This window comes from Sceloporus occidentalis, unplaced genomic scaffold (assembly GCF_023333645.1).
Source record: "Sceloporus occidentalis isolate IW3139 unplaced genomic scaffold, rSceOcc1.0.p SCAF_1, whole genome shotgun sequence".
Taxonomy (NCBI): domain Eukaryota; kingdom Metazoa; phylum Chordata; class Lepidosauria; order Squamata; family Phrynosomatidae; genus Sceloporus; species Sceloporus occidentalis.
The window spans coordinates 107573701-107590252 of record NW_028316981.1 but is presented as its reverse complement, the minus strand read 5'-3'; the positions used below and the strand labels follow the sequence as shown (position 1 = coordinate 107590252).

Sequence of the window (16552 nt, the reverse complement as noted above, 5' to 3'; positions counted from 1 at the left end):
TGGTGCTTTTATCTTTCTCAGTTTATGTTTGTATATAAAACTTTGGTTTGTTTGTTTCCTAAATTACTTTTAATTGATGTTCACGCTCAAGTAGGCAGAGACCTCATTAGCCATAAATATCAAATTTGTTAGATGAGGACAAGAGTCTTGTCACATCTCAGTGCACACAGCCTATGACATTTTTAGGGTTGTGTTAAACTAGAAGTATTAGGAATGTGAACCTTTTCTTCCTTTATATTATAGCTACACCCATTTTTCTATAGATTGTTCACCAGATCTGTGGGGGGGGGATTACTTTTGTCTGCACACAAATGAATTCTGTCCTGAGGATTTTGGTCTTAATTTTCACCCAAATCTCTATTCTAAAGATTATTGGAAGATCCGACAGCTGCTAGACTTACCTATTTTTAAAAGGATAGTGACAAGTTGGACTATAGCCAGAGGAAAACAGACAAGTAAGAAGATAAAGTGTTTGGAAACCAAGTCTTATGAAAAAACAGCTTAGGGAGCTGAGTACAGTATCCTCTGAGGTTTGGTTCCAGGACCCCTTGTGGATACCAAAATCTGTGGATGCCCAAGTTCCATTATATACAGTGGCACAGTAAGATCTTGCCCCTTGTCTATAATGGCAAAATCAAGGTTTGCTTTTGGGAATTTATCTGTTTTTAAAATATTCTCAAACAGTGGATGTGCTTGAATCTGTGGATAAAAAACCCAGTGGATATGGAGGTCTGATTGTATGTTTATCTTGGAGAAAAGACCATTGAAAGATGGTATGATATCCATGTTTAACTACCAGACGTTCTGTCATGTTTCCTGCTATTCTAGATGTTAGAATCCCAGCCAATGGGATCAAGTTATAAAAATGAGACTATGATTACATGTGTGTTAGAACTTCCTGGAGGTAAGAAATGTTCAACAGTGAAATGGACTGCTTCAGAGGGTGGTGGTTTTGCTTTTACTTGAAATGTTTAAGAAGAGTTGAGTGGCCATATCTTAGAGATGCTTTAATTGTGGGTTCCTACACAGCGGGGGTGGATTGGATGTCCCTTGAGGTCTCTTCCAACTCTGTGATTGCTATGATTTTACTCTTGGTGCCAATAAGACTGATTAGTAGAATAAGAAAGCAATGACAGCTTGCTCTTCACTATGCTGCAGAGTATATGGCAGCTCTTGCTTCAGCATAGATCATGTCACCCATGAGACCCATCTGGTTCCATGTGGTTCTACAGGCCTGTTGAGTCTGGCTTGCCTCCTTTGGTTGTGAATGTCTCATTTAGGCAGAAACAAAGCTGTCCTTAAGGAATGCATCCCCAGCTGCCTACTTGACTACTGCAACATCTGCTCTCTCCATAACTTTGATTTTGCTCATGGATGTACTTGAAATACAGTGCATCTAAATCTTTCATCAATGACATCCACCCCTCATTTCAAACTTATCTTTTGAATACAGTTTTTGGTTTCTGGGAGGTTCTGCTCTTGTGGTTACTCTAAATATATCAAGAGTTGTTTATTTCTGTAGCAAATGGTCTTGATCTAGCTCTTGTGTGAAGTTGTGTATCTTGTGCTTATCCAAGAGTCTTTTTCTTTATATGTTTAACCTAAACATGGGGAAATTACTTTTTTTGGACTGCATATCCAAGAATCCTCCACTTAGCACACCAGGATAATTCTGTGAGTTTATAATTCACAAAGTAACTTTTCACATCTCTGGGACTATAAAAGAAATACTCTACATTTCAAGCAACACTGCCAGCTATTTATGCAGGAGATATGCAACCCATTGCCTTCAGGATAGTGGTTTCCAGGGTAAATTACACACCATACTTTCTTGGTTCTCTTCTCCCACTTAAAGCCACATCTGACCACTTGTGCTTAAAAGTAGCCCATTGAAAGAAACCTCTTTCCCCTGTATTTTTTATATTTAAGAATCTATTTTGCTGAGAGATGTTTTAAAGGAAGTTATGACTGCCACCTAGTGTTCAGAGACAGAGTTCAGATAAAACTATCAGGTTAGAAGGTGTGGAAAGGAACAGTATACACACACACACACACACACACACACACACACACTTTTCTGTGTGTCTGTTTCCCATGTAAAAAAATCTTCATAGTAGAATCTAAATATAGATCACAATGTTAATATTGATATAGTGGACATGGTGTTGTTAAGCAAAAGAGGCGGAGTGTTTAAGTGTATTTATAAAACAGCGCTTATAAAAGAGAGTTGCTGAAGACTGGAAAGACTGACTTGTTAGGATAAATATGGGGACTGTGGTCACACCAAGGAAAAGTGTTCTTTTTTTTAACCTGATTAAAAAATAGAGCACCATGTCAGAGATGAGAATCATTTATATGAATGACAGAAATTTGCCAGCCTGCAAAAGGACTGTATTTCTAAGGAATTTTATTTGCCCCCTCCCCCCCTTTTTTTCTTGGACATATAGGTTGAGTCTTCCTTATCCAAAATGTTTGGGACCAGAAGTGTTTGGGATTTCAGAGTTTTTTGGATAATAAAATAATTGAATATACATAAGGAGATGCCTTGGAGATGGGACCCAAGTTTAAGCATGAAATTCATTTATGTTTCATATACACATTGCCTGTAGGTAGATTTTTACACAATATTTTAACCATTTTGTGAATGAAACAAAGTTAGTGTACACTAAATCATCAGAAAGCAAAAGTGTCACTATCACAGCTACCAATGTGGAAAAATTTTGATTTTGGGATATTTTGGGATACTGGACTAAGGAAGCCTCATCCTATATCACATTTTAGTGAAGATATCTGAACATTTGCATGTTTCACTTGTCAAAGGAATGAGCAGAGTTTTCAAGTTGTATGAACATATAATCACTCTATATTTTAATGTTATGCCTTTGTATGTTATATTTTGTATGTTATATTTACATGATTGGAGGGATAGTGACTGACTCTGTAGGTGCTTTGCTATGAGGAAATTCTTATTATGAAATGACATCAATTTTACTAGTGAATCTGGTATTTTACTGGGAATCTTTTGTGTACAAAGATATATATCTGGATCCCACTTCTTAAACCTGTCCCCTCCCATATTCTTTCAATGCATAAGGGAGTTCAAATCAAATAGTGCCTAGGACTGCAGCCTTCATTTTATTCTCATGTGTTTTACTTCCACCCAGTTTATCTAGGATTTTAAGCTAGTATTTTATTAGAACTGATAACACTGCTATGTTGGCATTTCCCGTTACCACTTGATCCAGCTCTTTGCGAAGAGAATAATACAATGTTCTTTCTCAATTTAATGTCCCTTGAGATGGGCAGGAGAATATGTTGATGGCCTCTGAGACTATAAAGACCTCAAGTGAAAATTACTTCAACCGAAGAAGCATTTGTTATTTATGAACTTTTTTACCCTTTACTCTCTCACTGATTTTGTGGTTTCTGCTGGGTGTTATACAAACTCTCTGTTAATAAGGGAGAAAAATAGAGAAGAAACATGGGACACACAAAGTGCTTGTTATTGAATGAAACAGGAAAGCCAACTGGGTCTAAGAGAAGATGTTGTGAATAATGATGTAGAATAGGTTTCTTGCATTTCTCCCCAGAGTATTTATCATGCTCTGTACATGACCCTCATGGAGAGTAATGTTAGCAGGGCTATTATCATACTAGCAATTCCTTACCAAACATCTTTGAGGTCAGGATGGGGTAAGTGGTCTGTCAGGAGTATATTCTCTGTTGCTATGTATCTTCAAGTTGTTTCCAACTTTTTGTTGTTTTTAACTGCCTTTGCACCAATCTCAGCTCATGGCAACTCTGTGGATGAGACATCTCCAAGACCCTCTGTTCTGCTTAATTCCTGCAATCCCATACTCATAACTTCCTTAATAGAGTCCATCCATCTGGCATGTGGCCTTCCTCTCTTCCTACTTCCCTCCATCTTTCCCAGAATTATTGTCTTTTCCAATGAGCTCTTCCTTCTCATGATGTGTCCAAAGTATGAAAGCCTCAGTTTGGTCATCTTAGCTTCCCAGGAGGTTGCTCTAAGACCCATTTCTTTGTCCTTTTGGCTATCCATGGGATCCTCAGCACTCTTCTCCAGGACCACATCTCAGATGAGTTGATTTTCCTCCTGTCTACTTTCTTGACTGTCCAGCTCTCACATCCATACATGGTAATAGGGAATACGATAGCTTGTATGATTCTAACTTTTGTACTGTTGTATATTGTTGCATTTTAGAATATTTTCTAGTTCTTTCAGTTCTAGTTAATCTTCTGATTTCCTGACTGCAGTCCCCATTTCTATCAATGTTTGATCCCAGGTATGGGAATTCTTTTACTATTTCTATTTCTTCATTGTCTAGGTTGAACTTGTGAAGGTCCTCAGTGGTCATTATTTTGGTTTTCTTTATGTTCAATGTTAAGCCTGCCTTTGCGCTTTCTTCTTTGATCTTCCTTGGTAGGTGTTCCAGGTCTTTGAAGTTTTCTGTTATTACTATGGTGTCATCTGCATATCTTAGATTGTTGATATTCCTTCCTCCTATTTTCACTCCTCCTTCTTCTGTGTCCAAGGCTGCCTTCCTTACAATATGATCTGCATATAAGGTGAACAAGTAAGGTGATAAGATGCAGTCTTGTCTGACTCCTTTGCCAATTGGAAACTATTCTGTTTCTCCATGTTCTGTTCTGACAGTAGCCTTTTGTCCTGAGTACAGATTCTTCATCAGGACTATCAGATGTGTTGGCACACCCATGTCTTTAAGGGTATTCCATAGCCTTTCATGACCCATGCAGTCAAAGGCTTTGCTATAGTCTATTGCACCCCTAAAGGGAACCTCTTATGGTGTTTTGTCGCTGTGACTTTCTGGAGGTTGCCCAGTGGATTTCTATGACTAGTGGGGAATCGAACCCTGACCATAGTCCAATGCTCAAACCACTACACCATGTTGGCTATACCATATTATATTTATATGTGGCCTTTCCACCAATGAATCCAAGACAATATAGATGGCTTTAGTCCATGATTCTTTTTCTTATGTTCTCTAGAAGTGATATGCCTAGATGGGGCTGGATGCATTTTTTGCTATATTTGTATGTAAAAGTGGGATGGGCAAAGTGTAGCCACTGGCCCTTGAGCACTATTTGTAAACCACATGAAGACCCCCTCCAATCCCCACCCTCCCATATTTTTTAAAACATGATTTTCAGGTAGTTTTTGTCCCCAAACCGTGTAGAAGACCCCCAATGTGTGAAAACATGGGAAAAAGAATATTGCCACACACATCATAGAACCCCATACCTGTGTTTTTCTCTTCAGTCCATCTCAAAATGGTGTCAGGAAGTGACATAACATCACTTTCAATTGCCATTTTGAGGGGAGTTGCAGAGAAAAACATAATTGAGCTTTCTGGGGACATCTGAAAGGAAATCAGCCCTTGCCGCTGCCCCCATGTAGTTGACCACCTCTAATGTAAAAAATAGGGGGAGAGGCAGAAGTTATGATCAGTGAAAGATAGCTTGTTGCAAAGAAACCTAACAAAACAAGACTTTCATCAATGTGTAATTATGGAAAAGGTGGATGAGCTATAAACAATCATGTGAAGACTGAGATATTTCAAACACAGGTTATTTTCACCTGTGAGGCACTGGAGAGAGTGTAAGGTTTGCTGAACTCAACATCCATAATTTATTGTCAGAAATAGCATTTTGCTCTTAATCCTAACCAATTAAAACACAGACTGCAGTTGTGGCTGTTGTGTGTATTACACATGCTGGATTCAGAGGTGGTTGTGCTTCCAAGAGACCTGGAGGCTTTATCTTCAGTTATTTTGTATACAATAGAGCAAGTATATACAGATAACACACTTTGGTCTTTCTCTTTGAATCATTAGCTATGCCTCACTTACTCCACGGCCCCAACTCCTCACAACCACCCCATGGCTACTCCATGCCTAACCAATATCTGTAGTCTCATCTGGAATTTCTGAGACTGGACCTATTTTAGCAATAGGGTTGGACAGAGGAGGCTAGCATTTGCTGACCAACTCAGGAAATAATGAGACCAGACTAACAGAGAACTAAGTTATAAAATAGGCAACTTTATTTAATGTATTTCTTCCAAGATCTGAAAACAATTGGGTGGAGTAATTAAGTGCGGGGACAGCTGGGGTAGATGTTCTACTTCCAGACCACATCCCCAGCCTCCCCTGGATGAAACACTTAAGTCCCAAGGGCAATCGATAAGTGGGTTGCTCCCTGGCTGGCCCATATCCAGAAGGCCAACCCAAGATTCCCTCACTTAATTCACCCGACCTAACTGAGGGTTTAAATCTTAGGCCAGCCCCAAGGAACATCTTTTTCCCTTCTTGTTTAGTTGCAAGACCTAAAATTTAGTTCCAGAGACTTCATCTTCACCTGTTAAGAGGGTGCTGAGGTGTTCACCTGAACTTCTATCTCCCCCCACCTACGCCATGAAACCTATTTATGACCACACTCAAGCCAGTTGATTCAGTCCTCAAACAGTGTGGGGTAGGCCAAAACAAAGAGAGAGAAAGAAAGAAAGAAAGAAAGAAAGAAAGAAAGAAAGAAAGAAAGAACCACCCTTGGAAAGGGGAGAAAATTCCTACCCAGCCCCAAAGCAACCTGAAGAGACCTCACACTGTTGTAGAGGAGGGAGGGTGGGACAGAGCTTCAAAAGAGGGTGAGTGTGGGGTGGGTAGGCCTTAAATAGACTGAGCCCTGCCTCCTCAACTCTCACAGCATGGTTCAAGTGCACCGTGTCTGCTTTAACTGCTGGTCTCAACTTGAGAAGCCAGCAAAAACTCCTCCCCTGATCATTTGATTGGGGGAAAAGCATAGTTCGTGAGTTGTATTGAGAACAATAGCTTTGGATAAAGCTGTAACCTGTTCACTTGCAAGCACAAGGGATTCTGGAGTGCTTTCTGGCAGAGGAGGAGAAGAGTCTTCAGTAACATCTACATCTTTATCAATTCTAGAATGTCTTATAATTGGATTATCCTGTTGTGAAGACACACCCAACTAAAGGTGGCAGGTTTGGGTGTGCAATGCCGGTACCCTGGTGAAATCAAACTCTTTTACCCAAAAAGGCTCTGATGCTGAATGTAAAGTTCAAAAAAGGGGGAAGTTTAATTTAAAGAACAAAAGTAAAGAGTTTTCTCCTCCCCAGCTCTAGATAACTTGAAATAAAAGATACTTTACAGTTTGAGTTTTAGTAATCTTCAGGGTGTCATCTCTCTGGGTTTGATCTTGGTTTGATCTCCTCACTCAGTGGAGCTGGTGCAGGGTCTTTCAGCTCCTGATTTGTTTGACTTCTTTGTTGTTGGTAACTAATTCGGCTAACTTGTTCCTGGTAACTAAATTGGCTAACATGTAAGAAATGCCCTTTTTGACTGTCTGGGCCTGTTTGCCACCAAAGGACAGCTCTCTGCAAGCTCACAGCAAAGACTGCCTAAAACTAAAAAGCCTCTGGCTAAAACAGAGCTTGCTGGGAAGGGGTGAACCAAACCTGGAAAAATGCAGGGGATCCTATAGCTCCTCCCACAACTAATACAACGAACATTTCCTATACTGCAACATACTATGGCCTGAACTAATATGAAGGAAAATGTAGGGGGAGATTCAAACAGTCCTGGCTGGACATTTTCTACAATAAATATTTTCTGCATTAACAGCTGCAGAAAGTGTGGCACTCACAGTTGAAATATTAGACATGCTTTGTGACAGAGATCCATCCAATGTTTTTCATCCGTATCAGAATCATCAGAATGCAGAGGATTTGTAAAACAAAGTGGAACTCTAACTGAAAGCATGTCACAGTAAATATAGATCCGCTTGAGACTATGTATTCAGTACTATCAACAGATTTTTAAAACCATGACATAGATGTTTATCACACTATGCTCTTAAAGTGCTACTATTCCACTTTGACTCCTCTAGCTGCCTCCTGCTGCATTCTGGGATTGGCAGTTTTAAGGAGGGGTATTTAGAATTCTCAGGCAGAGAACTTAAATATAAAATTTCATATAAAATATAAAAAATAAAAAATAAAAAAATTTAAAAACTTATAAGAGTATAGTGTGATAAACATCATAGAATAGTTGAAGATGTATCCCCTGGTAATGGTTCTGGTTGTGTGTTGTTAGCTCCTTGTAATGACCATGTTGCTTGAGCTTTTTCTTTAAGGGCAAACAATGTGGTCTTTGCAGAGCATCAGAACCTACTACAAACTGACATCCTGATGAGAATGGAACAAATTTATTTTTAACATTGCATTCTATACAAAAGCTTTTTAAGGTATCTGTAGATGCATCTCCTGAGCCTAGCTCCTGTAGCTTAGCAGTCTTATTTACAGCACAAGATGAATCAGTTTTAATTTTATGTCCCCAATTCAAGAGGGTGTTGTCATCAAAGCTCCTAGGCCCCTCTTGAAGAGGTACATCTTTAAGGTCAAAACTCCAGTTGCATTCCAGCTTTTTTCTGCATGTTCAGAGACTTCATTCTTCCCTGGGTGTTCAGTTGATTTATTGTAGTTTTCATTGAGGTCATTTCGATGTTCTGAAGAAACCATGTGCAATACAGGCTTCGGGTGGTATCTATCATTGTCCTGCCAAACTGTTGTGACAGTTGGATAGGCTGAAGGAGGTGATAATGTCAGACTGGGTGGTACTGGATGAGACTCTGGTGGCTGAAGAATTTCTTCTTTAACATATCCTTCTACAAGGCAACTGTGAGTTTGAGGTGGCTCTGCCGAAGGAGAATCCTGTTTCTCACGGTTTGCAGAACTGTCAGTATTTTCTGTGTTAACCTTGTTTAGGCCATCTGCCATTTTCCAATTTGCACATCTCTCATATTTTTGTAGTTGCTTTTCAAACAACTGTGCTATGGCTTAATGAACAAGTTCATACTGTTCCTTCTGAGTGTTGTGTTTGCACCTCAAGGATTACCTATAAAATTTATCCCGAATCACCTGGTATCTGACAGGATTTTCTCGTTAGTTCCAGAAGCTTTATCTTAGCCATTATGATTAATGGGTTTTAAACTTACATCAAACCATTGTTCATTGCTAAACTCAGATGAATCTTGTTCACTAAGTATACATGTTTTAATTAAATATTTTCTCTCAATGTTTGGTGTAACAGGTATACTTGTAGTATCAATTCACATAGGATTGCTTTAATCAAACAGTTCCTCCCTTTCTACCTCTCTTTCTACCTCCTCTTCTTGTGATTTTGGAATTTGTTCTGCTTCTGGTGGTGGGTAGTTACACAAGTATACTTTACATATATGACCAATTAAACATGGAGCTAGGATATATAAATAAATTGCCACCTTCTATTCTCCTTGCCAGTCTTTATATCTAACATTAACTTGGGAGCTTATTGCACTCTAAATAATACAATGTATCCCTGTCAGGATACAGTTGCTTTTGGTGTTAACAATTGGTATTATTGCTTGTGAAATTGCTGCTGCCACCACCGGACAACTGCATCCTGGGTCCCAGCCACACTCAGCCAGCCACTTTGCAAAAATGGGAGCTTGCCGTTTTTGCAAAGTGGCCAGCTGAGCACAGCTGGGACCCAAAATGCAGCCGGGTTCCAGTTGCCCAGCAGCAGTGGCAGCGATTTTACATGTGATAATACCCACTTATATCCCAAAGCATGACTGCATCTCGTCCCGGATGAGTTGCATTATTTCTAATGTGGTGGTGGTGGTGGTGATGATGATGATGATGATGATAATAATAATAATAATAATAAGTTTTATTTTTAAACCACTTTTCCACGATGATCAAAGTGGTGTACAATTAAAAATTGCAATAACAAAATACAGAATATAGAATAAAAATTGCAATACATAAATAAAACTTTCAATAAAAACATCTCAATTATACAAATTAAAACCATCACATCAAAACCAAGCCAGCTGAATATGGTCAACAATACAATACATATAGGGGGGAGTCTGTTTTCCCTCATCCAGCCCATTACCGACTCCAGACAGGCATTGAGCGGAGAGATGCTGTCCTTAGACACTGCATCAGTCGGAGACACAGAGAAGACTATTTGGGTGTCATCAGCATACTGATAACACCGCGCCCCGTGTCTCCGGATGATCTCTCCCAGCGGCTTCATGTAAATGTTGAATAGCATGGGGGACAAGATCGCTCCCTGAGGGACCCCAGATATAAGGGCCCTCTTATCGGATCTGCCCGAGAGGTAGGAACGGAACCACTGCAAAGTACCCTGGGCCCAAGCCATTTAGGGCTTTATAGGTTATAACCAACACCTTGTATTGTGCCTGGAAGTGAACAGGTAGCCAATGGAGATCTTCCAAAATTGGTGTTATATGATCGGCCCTGAATAATCACCTTGGTCTAGTGGAAGTGAAAATGCAGGGCCACCCAAACCTTTCAAAATAACTTATTCTTTTCATAATATGTCCTTGGGATTTACTAAATGAGGTTTCACCATGCAGACATTTGAAGCAGTGTCTCTTAATCCCCAGATCCAGCTTTTCCCCATACTCTGTCCTCAGTCCTCTATCTAAAGTTACAGACAGGCAAAGCTTAGCTTGTTGGGATAACTGTGTTTCTTTTTCTTGGCCAGAGGGTTTTGTTTCCATGGCAGCCTGCTGGCCTACTTCAGTTCTGAGGGTTCAACTCCTGTGTCCGAATTTCCCTCACTCTTTAAGCTGGTTGGCAAGTGGTCTTTTATCTTTTGAAACTTGTTCTGGACAGCAAAACTGCAGATTTCCCTTATGTCCACAATAATAACAAACCCTATTGTCTATATTCCCTTTAACTGGTCGACTCTCTCTGGCAAATTGTTCCCTCCTTTTTGGAGCCTTTGTTCTCCCAGATTGCCAGGGCTTGTAATTTTCCCTCTCAATTACTTTGTTTTTTGAAGTCTTCCAGTTCTTATAAACTTTCCTTTCATTAAAATGAGGTTTTCCATCCATTTTTGCCTCTTATGGGTACCAAACTATCCATCAATCCTGCTGCCTCAGCTACAGTCTTTGGCCCTTTACCTTGAATCAGACATCCAGAGGTAATATATTTTAGATTGTTCCAGGCCAATTAAATGCTCTAGTTTCTGTTTTGTATTTACTTTGGATCTACCAATCCAATGACTTGATGAGTGACTGAGCCTACAGCCTAAAGGGGAGGGGGAGAGGGTTGAATGAAATTTTTCAAAACCATGGAGTAATAACTAGGTGATAGTAGTGTGTCATGAGCATTATCCCTTCCACCCTCATATCTGTGCATATGTATCTTTTTAAAAACATGATCAGAATAAATTATTTAGCATGGCTCCTTGTTTTGTCATAGAAGCATAACAGCATTTATATCAATGCTTTTCACAAACAAAAAAGTGGTAAACACCACCAGTCAACCATTTTCCTCCACCCTCCCACTCTATGCCCCCACATTTGTAATGCTTCTTTCACTCTTATAATTTTCCTTTTTCAAATGCTGGGCACACTATAAGAACATGATTTTTTTTCCTTTTAAAAAAGAAATTGTGAAAGACTGGGTTGCTTCCTATCTCCCTTATTCTACTAGGAATGTTTAGATTAACAGGATACTTGGGAATTTGAATACAATCCAGGAATCATCGCTACTTGTCTGACTAATGTGACGATTAAAATGCAAGACTTTTATGAACATAGTGTGTTGCAATTCTTGCTTTAAAAAAGTGTGTGGAACTCATGATAGCCTTGCATAATTTGGGAGAAAATACATTTTAAAGGATACATTTGCAGATGCAATTTAATGTAAATATTCATGTGTCTTTAAAAATATATTTCACTGATTTATGCAAACACAAGATGGAACAGTGAAGACTTATTAAAATGAAACAGACTGAAGATAGACAAATCTGTCTGTCACTTTCTTCATGTGCATGTTCATTTCAGTTTGTGTCTATATATGCAGAAAGCAAGATGGTTTTCTTCCACTCCAAAAAGCTATATACTTCCATCTTTATGAGAACAGCATATTGCAGTATTTAAGCAGAATAACAGTCAGCCTATATTTAGTAGTAAGAGAAATGTGCAAGGATAGGTGAGAGTGCGTCTGTATGCCTTTTTTCTCCTTTCATGATGTGACAACCTAAATCAGAAGTGAGAAAAGCATGAGTCTCTAAATGTTCCAGTTTTCTTCACCACTGGCTATGTTGGCTAGGACTGCTGTGAGTTGCAGTCCAACAACACTTGGAAAGCCTTCAAGTCATTTCCAATTTATGGTGACTCTAAGATGTGGGTTTTCTTGGTAAGATTTGTTCAGAGAAGGTTTTGTACTTACCTTGCTTTGAGGTTGAAACTTGCCCAAGATCAACCCAGTGGGTTTTCATGACTGAACCCTGGTCTCTAGAGTCATAGTCCAGTGCTCAGTACCACACTGGCCTAAATCCAGTTGCTAATGTGATGCACGTGTAAATACCCTGAACGCACCAGATTCCATCTCATATCGGAAGCTAAGCCAAGCAGGCCTGGTTAATACTTGGAAGGGAGACCACCAGGGAAAATTGGGTGTTACCGGCTTTATTTCAGAGGAAGGCAATGGCAAGCCTCTTGGAATAAACCTTGCCAAGAAAACCCTATCCCAGGCTCACCATTCATCAAAATTGACTTCATCATACATAACAACAAATATGATTCATGTAGCAGAAAAGTTTACATGGGAATTTTGAAATGATATGTTTGCATATTGAGCTGGAACAGGCAGCAGAGGGCAGCATTATGCTTGTCATCTCATTGCATGCAATGGAAATGAATATGGCTTATATCTGTTGCACTTGTTTGAATTAGCTCATTAGTAAAGCTTACAAATTCTTAATAAAATATTGATGATATGATAACTTTCTGCTATGAAATTTTATTTCTTTGGAATGGTAAAATATTATTATTCTGGGGTGTGTGCTGAATATTTGAAAGACGGGATCAGTCCAATGAGGGAAGTTGCTGCAGGATAGGTCCTTGGGATTGTGGGAAAGAAGCTTTGTATAGCTAGCTACTGGTCTTTTATTTCTTCAACTTGTTTCCAGCTGAGTGGTGAAATATTTTTATCATGGTGTATGTTAGTGGAAGGTGGAAGATGAGGGAACAGGCATTGAAGGGGTTTCCAGGGAAGTCTAAAAAGAAATGGGATTGGTTAGTACAAGAAATTCTGTCTTCTTTTCTAGCCTGTATTAAATTGTGTGGATCAATAACAGGATGAAAGTGTATATGATCACTGTGGCTAGAGATAGTAAGCCTAGAGACAAGAGACATTTCTATGCCCACTACCTGCCTAATGTCACTTTCATCTGGCACAATAAGGCAATTGCCTCAGGAGACTGTCACAGAGAGATGGCAACAAGGTAATGATGGAAGAGAGACCTGGGTGCTATGCAGTCCACCCTCAACTCCCTAAATTAGCCTGATAACTTCCAGGTGCAATGAAGGATGCTGTGTCATCTGCATTGTTGAAAGAAAGATGCAACTGCCAGACCCATTGACTTGTAGATAGAATGGGGGCAACCACCTTGTGCTTCCCCTCAAGCAGTAGAATAACCTGGGCTAGCTCTGCCATCACTGCTGATTGTTAGCACCTCAGGATGGGACTTCTTGGTGTTTTGACATCTGTGACCCATCAAATATGTCTAAATTTGCCAGCTGAGGAAGGCGCCTCAGCCCACTTCATCTTCTGATAGAACTTCTAGGAAAGCTGTTGCTGTGTGCCTTCAAGTTGTTTCCAACTTATGGTGACCCTCAGGCTTTTCTTGGCGAGATTTGTGCAGAAGGGTTTTTGCCTTTACCTTAGTCTGAGGCTGAAAGTGTGTGACTTGCCCAAAGTCACCCAGTGGATTTCCATGGCTGAGCAAGGACTTGAACCCTATAGAGTCCTAGTCCAATGCTCAAACCACAACCCTGTACAGGTTGTCCTAGGATTGTTACGGAAAGGAAAATATTTCAGGGAAAAAAACTATTGAAACAGGTCATCTCTGTGCAGAGCATGTGCTCTACTGCACACAATCTTTCTATATGGTTTCAGAACTAGCAAGAAAATTGGCAGGGAAGGAAGGTGATTCTGTTTCTTTGAAAAGATTCTAAGTGCATACACTGAAGCCTTAAAAAAACATTGTGCTTGCCTTGAATTCCCCTTTTTGGGGAAACGTAGGGCATAAATCCAATGAATCAATGAATGAATACCAGAGACGGATCTATCCAAGGTGCTGACATAGGATGGTCACATCTTGTTCTATTCTAAATTGAAAACCCTTCTGTTTAGGAGAGGGGTGGGCAATGTGGAAAGGGCAGAGACTGCTTTGTCCCCCATAGGCCACACTGTTGTGTTCTGGGCACACTGACACTGTTTTGTTATCAGTTATCTGATTCAGGGCTGGTTTTTTTGCTTGTTTGAGGGAAGGGGCTCTGACAGGTACACCACTGTGTTTGTGGATGGTTATGGTTAATTTACTAGTTTTCAGCTGAAATAGCATCCAAAAATCACCTTGATTTTCTTTAAAAAAATTCAAGAGCAAGGTAAGGGCTTCAGGGGTCCCATTAACCTCTTCTTGGTGCATTACTGGTTGTGTGGAAAAGCTGAAATGAAACATGTGCTATGATAGTGCCGTTGTCAATGATGAACATCATAGTCTCAGACCATCTTCACTAACTCAGCCCAAAAGATCCATAATTGGGGAAAGGAAACTTAAGTGTGTTTAACAGTCTTATTCACTAGCAGGCCAAACATGGCTTATTTTAGAGGTTATATAGCACCCTTAGATGCTTCCTCAAACTAATTGTTGTTCTTCTTCTTGTTGTTGTTCCTAACTATAAATGGTTGTCATCATTCAAACCTCCTCTCAAAAAAGAGGTTCAGCAAGAATTATGTGCTAAATGTTATGTTATAGTATTTGTAAATTCTGCATGCTGGAAGATAAATAATTACATATCTTCCAGTTTTGAAATATCAATCTGTGGGCCCTGTATCAGAGACTGAGGTACTACTCTTGTTTTCACTTTGGGTGGAAGCTGAGATGGTAGCAAAGACTATAAACACTCCCATATTTTAAAAAAATGGTTGTGAGAATAATATGTGGTCTAAACTCCCTTCATTTGTGAGTACAGCCCCACAACCTTAACTATGGTTTTAAATCAGAGGGTTTTTGTTTGTTTGTTTGTTTGTTTTTTCTCTTTAGGAGGAAAAAGACTGGAGCATGCATTTTGCTTTTATTTGGGGTGGGATGTACTTTCCATCGATGTGCTAATGTTTTGATTTAGATGGGAAAGAGAGATGAGTTTCAGGATGGATTTTTAAAAAAAGTTTTATTCCAGAAAGTAGCTCAGTATAATTCAGACAGGAAATATGTGTCTGCCTTTCTTCATGGGCTGCCAGAATCTGGCAGGATTAAGAAGTGGATCAGCAGCATCAGCAGTGCCAGCTGGCAAGTTCCATGTGAGTGCAGCAGTAAATCCACTCTGGGCTTCAGTCTGAACTCTAAAATAGATTCAGCAACTTCAATTCCTCCTTTAAAGTTTAGACTGACACCCAAAGTGGATTCATCTCCCCACTGACATGGGGAAAAAACAACTATCACTCAGGATGAATAAGTAACAGCTGAACAGTTCCTTAAAAGGTGGGGGAAGCACAGCAACCACTTTCTGTTCCTTGGGGTAGATAACATGAAAACTTGTCATTTTCCATAATTGTCATTTACTAGCACCACCATATAACTCCAGTCACTTCTGTACAGTGGGCCTCCATATCACGGATTCTGCATCTGCAGGTTCAACCATCCATAGCTTAAAAATATTTTTTTAAATCCAAGAAGTATGCCTTGATTTTGTCATTTTATATAAGGGATGCCATTTTTCTGTGTTATTGTATATAATGGGACTTGTACATATCCATGAGGGGTCTTGGAACCAAACCCCAGCAGATACCAGGGACCCACTGTATTTGAAAGGCTGCCAGATTCCAAGTTGTAATCTTTGTACATATGATAAAAATGGATGAGGTAAATATTATTTGGAGGGTTGAGTTATTGCTGAGTGGAGATAGTCAAATAAGGGGAGGAAGAGGCCAAAGTAGGTAAATGTACAATGAATATGCAATCATTTCACATAGACAGACTTGATGAAGGCAGTCTTCTCCAACCCGGCACCCTTGTTCCCATTAGTCTTGGTTTTTATGACCAATGATCAGGGATTATGAGAACTGTAATCATCTGAAGGGAGCCAAATTGGGGAAGAATGTTCTAGGGTTTGCAGATTAAGGGTCCTTCTAAGGTTTTGTGGGGGGAAAGTACATGTGAATAATGTGTGCTTAATGGAATTAAATGGTTGTATGGATGTGGTTTAACTGCAAGACATGATTGAGTTTTACAAAATGACCAATGGATTTTTTTGCACGTTCATCAATTTAAGAGATAACTGTCTAAGCAAGTTATGATGTGCCCTTACCTCCAGCTGTACTTACAGAGAATGAAGACCTACTTAGCAAGGCAGATTACCTCTGTTGTTCTGGTCTGCACCTTCCTTTGGCAGAGGTGATGATTTCTAA

The 16552-nt window shown here is 39.6% G+C and overlaps 1 protein-coding gene and 1 pseudogene across 4 annotated transcripts in view; one reads left to right on the top strand and one right to left on the bottom strand.

The window, feature by feature from the left end:
- The window catches only part of LOC149321939 (A-type potassium channel modulatory protein KCNIP1), a 799364-nt gene that overhangs the window by 540991 nt on the left and 241821 nt on the right, over positions 1 to 16552 (top strand). The window lies entirely within an intron of this gene.
- LOC149321941 (tyrosine-protein phosphatase non-receptor type 12-like) overlaps positions 7624 to 16552 on the bottom strand; it is a 133695-nt pseudogene continuing 124766 nt past the window's right edge.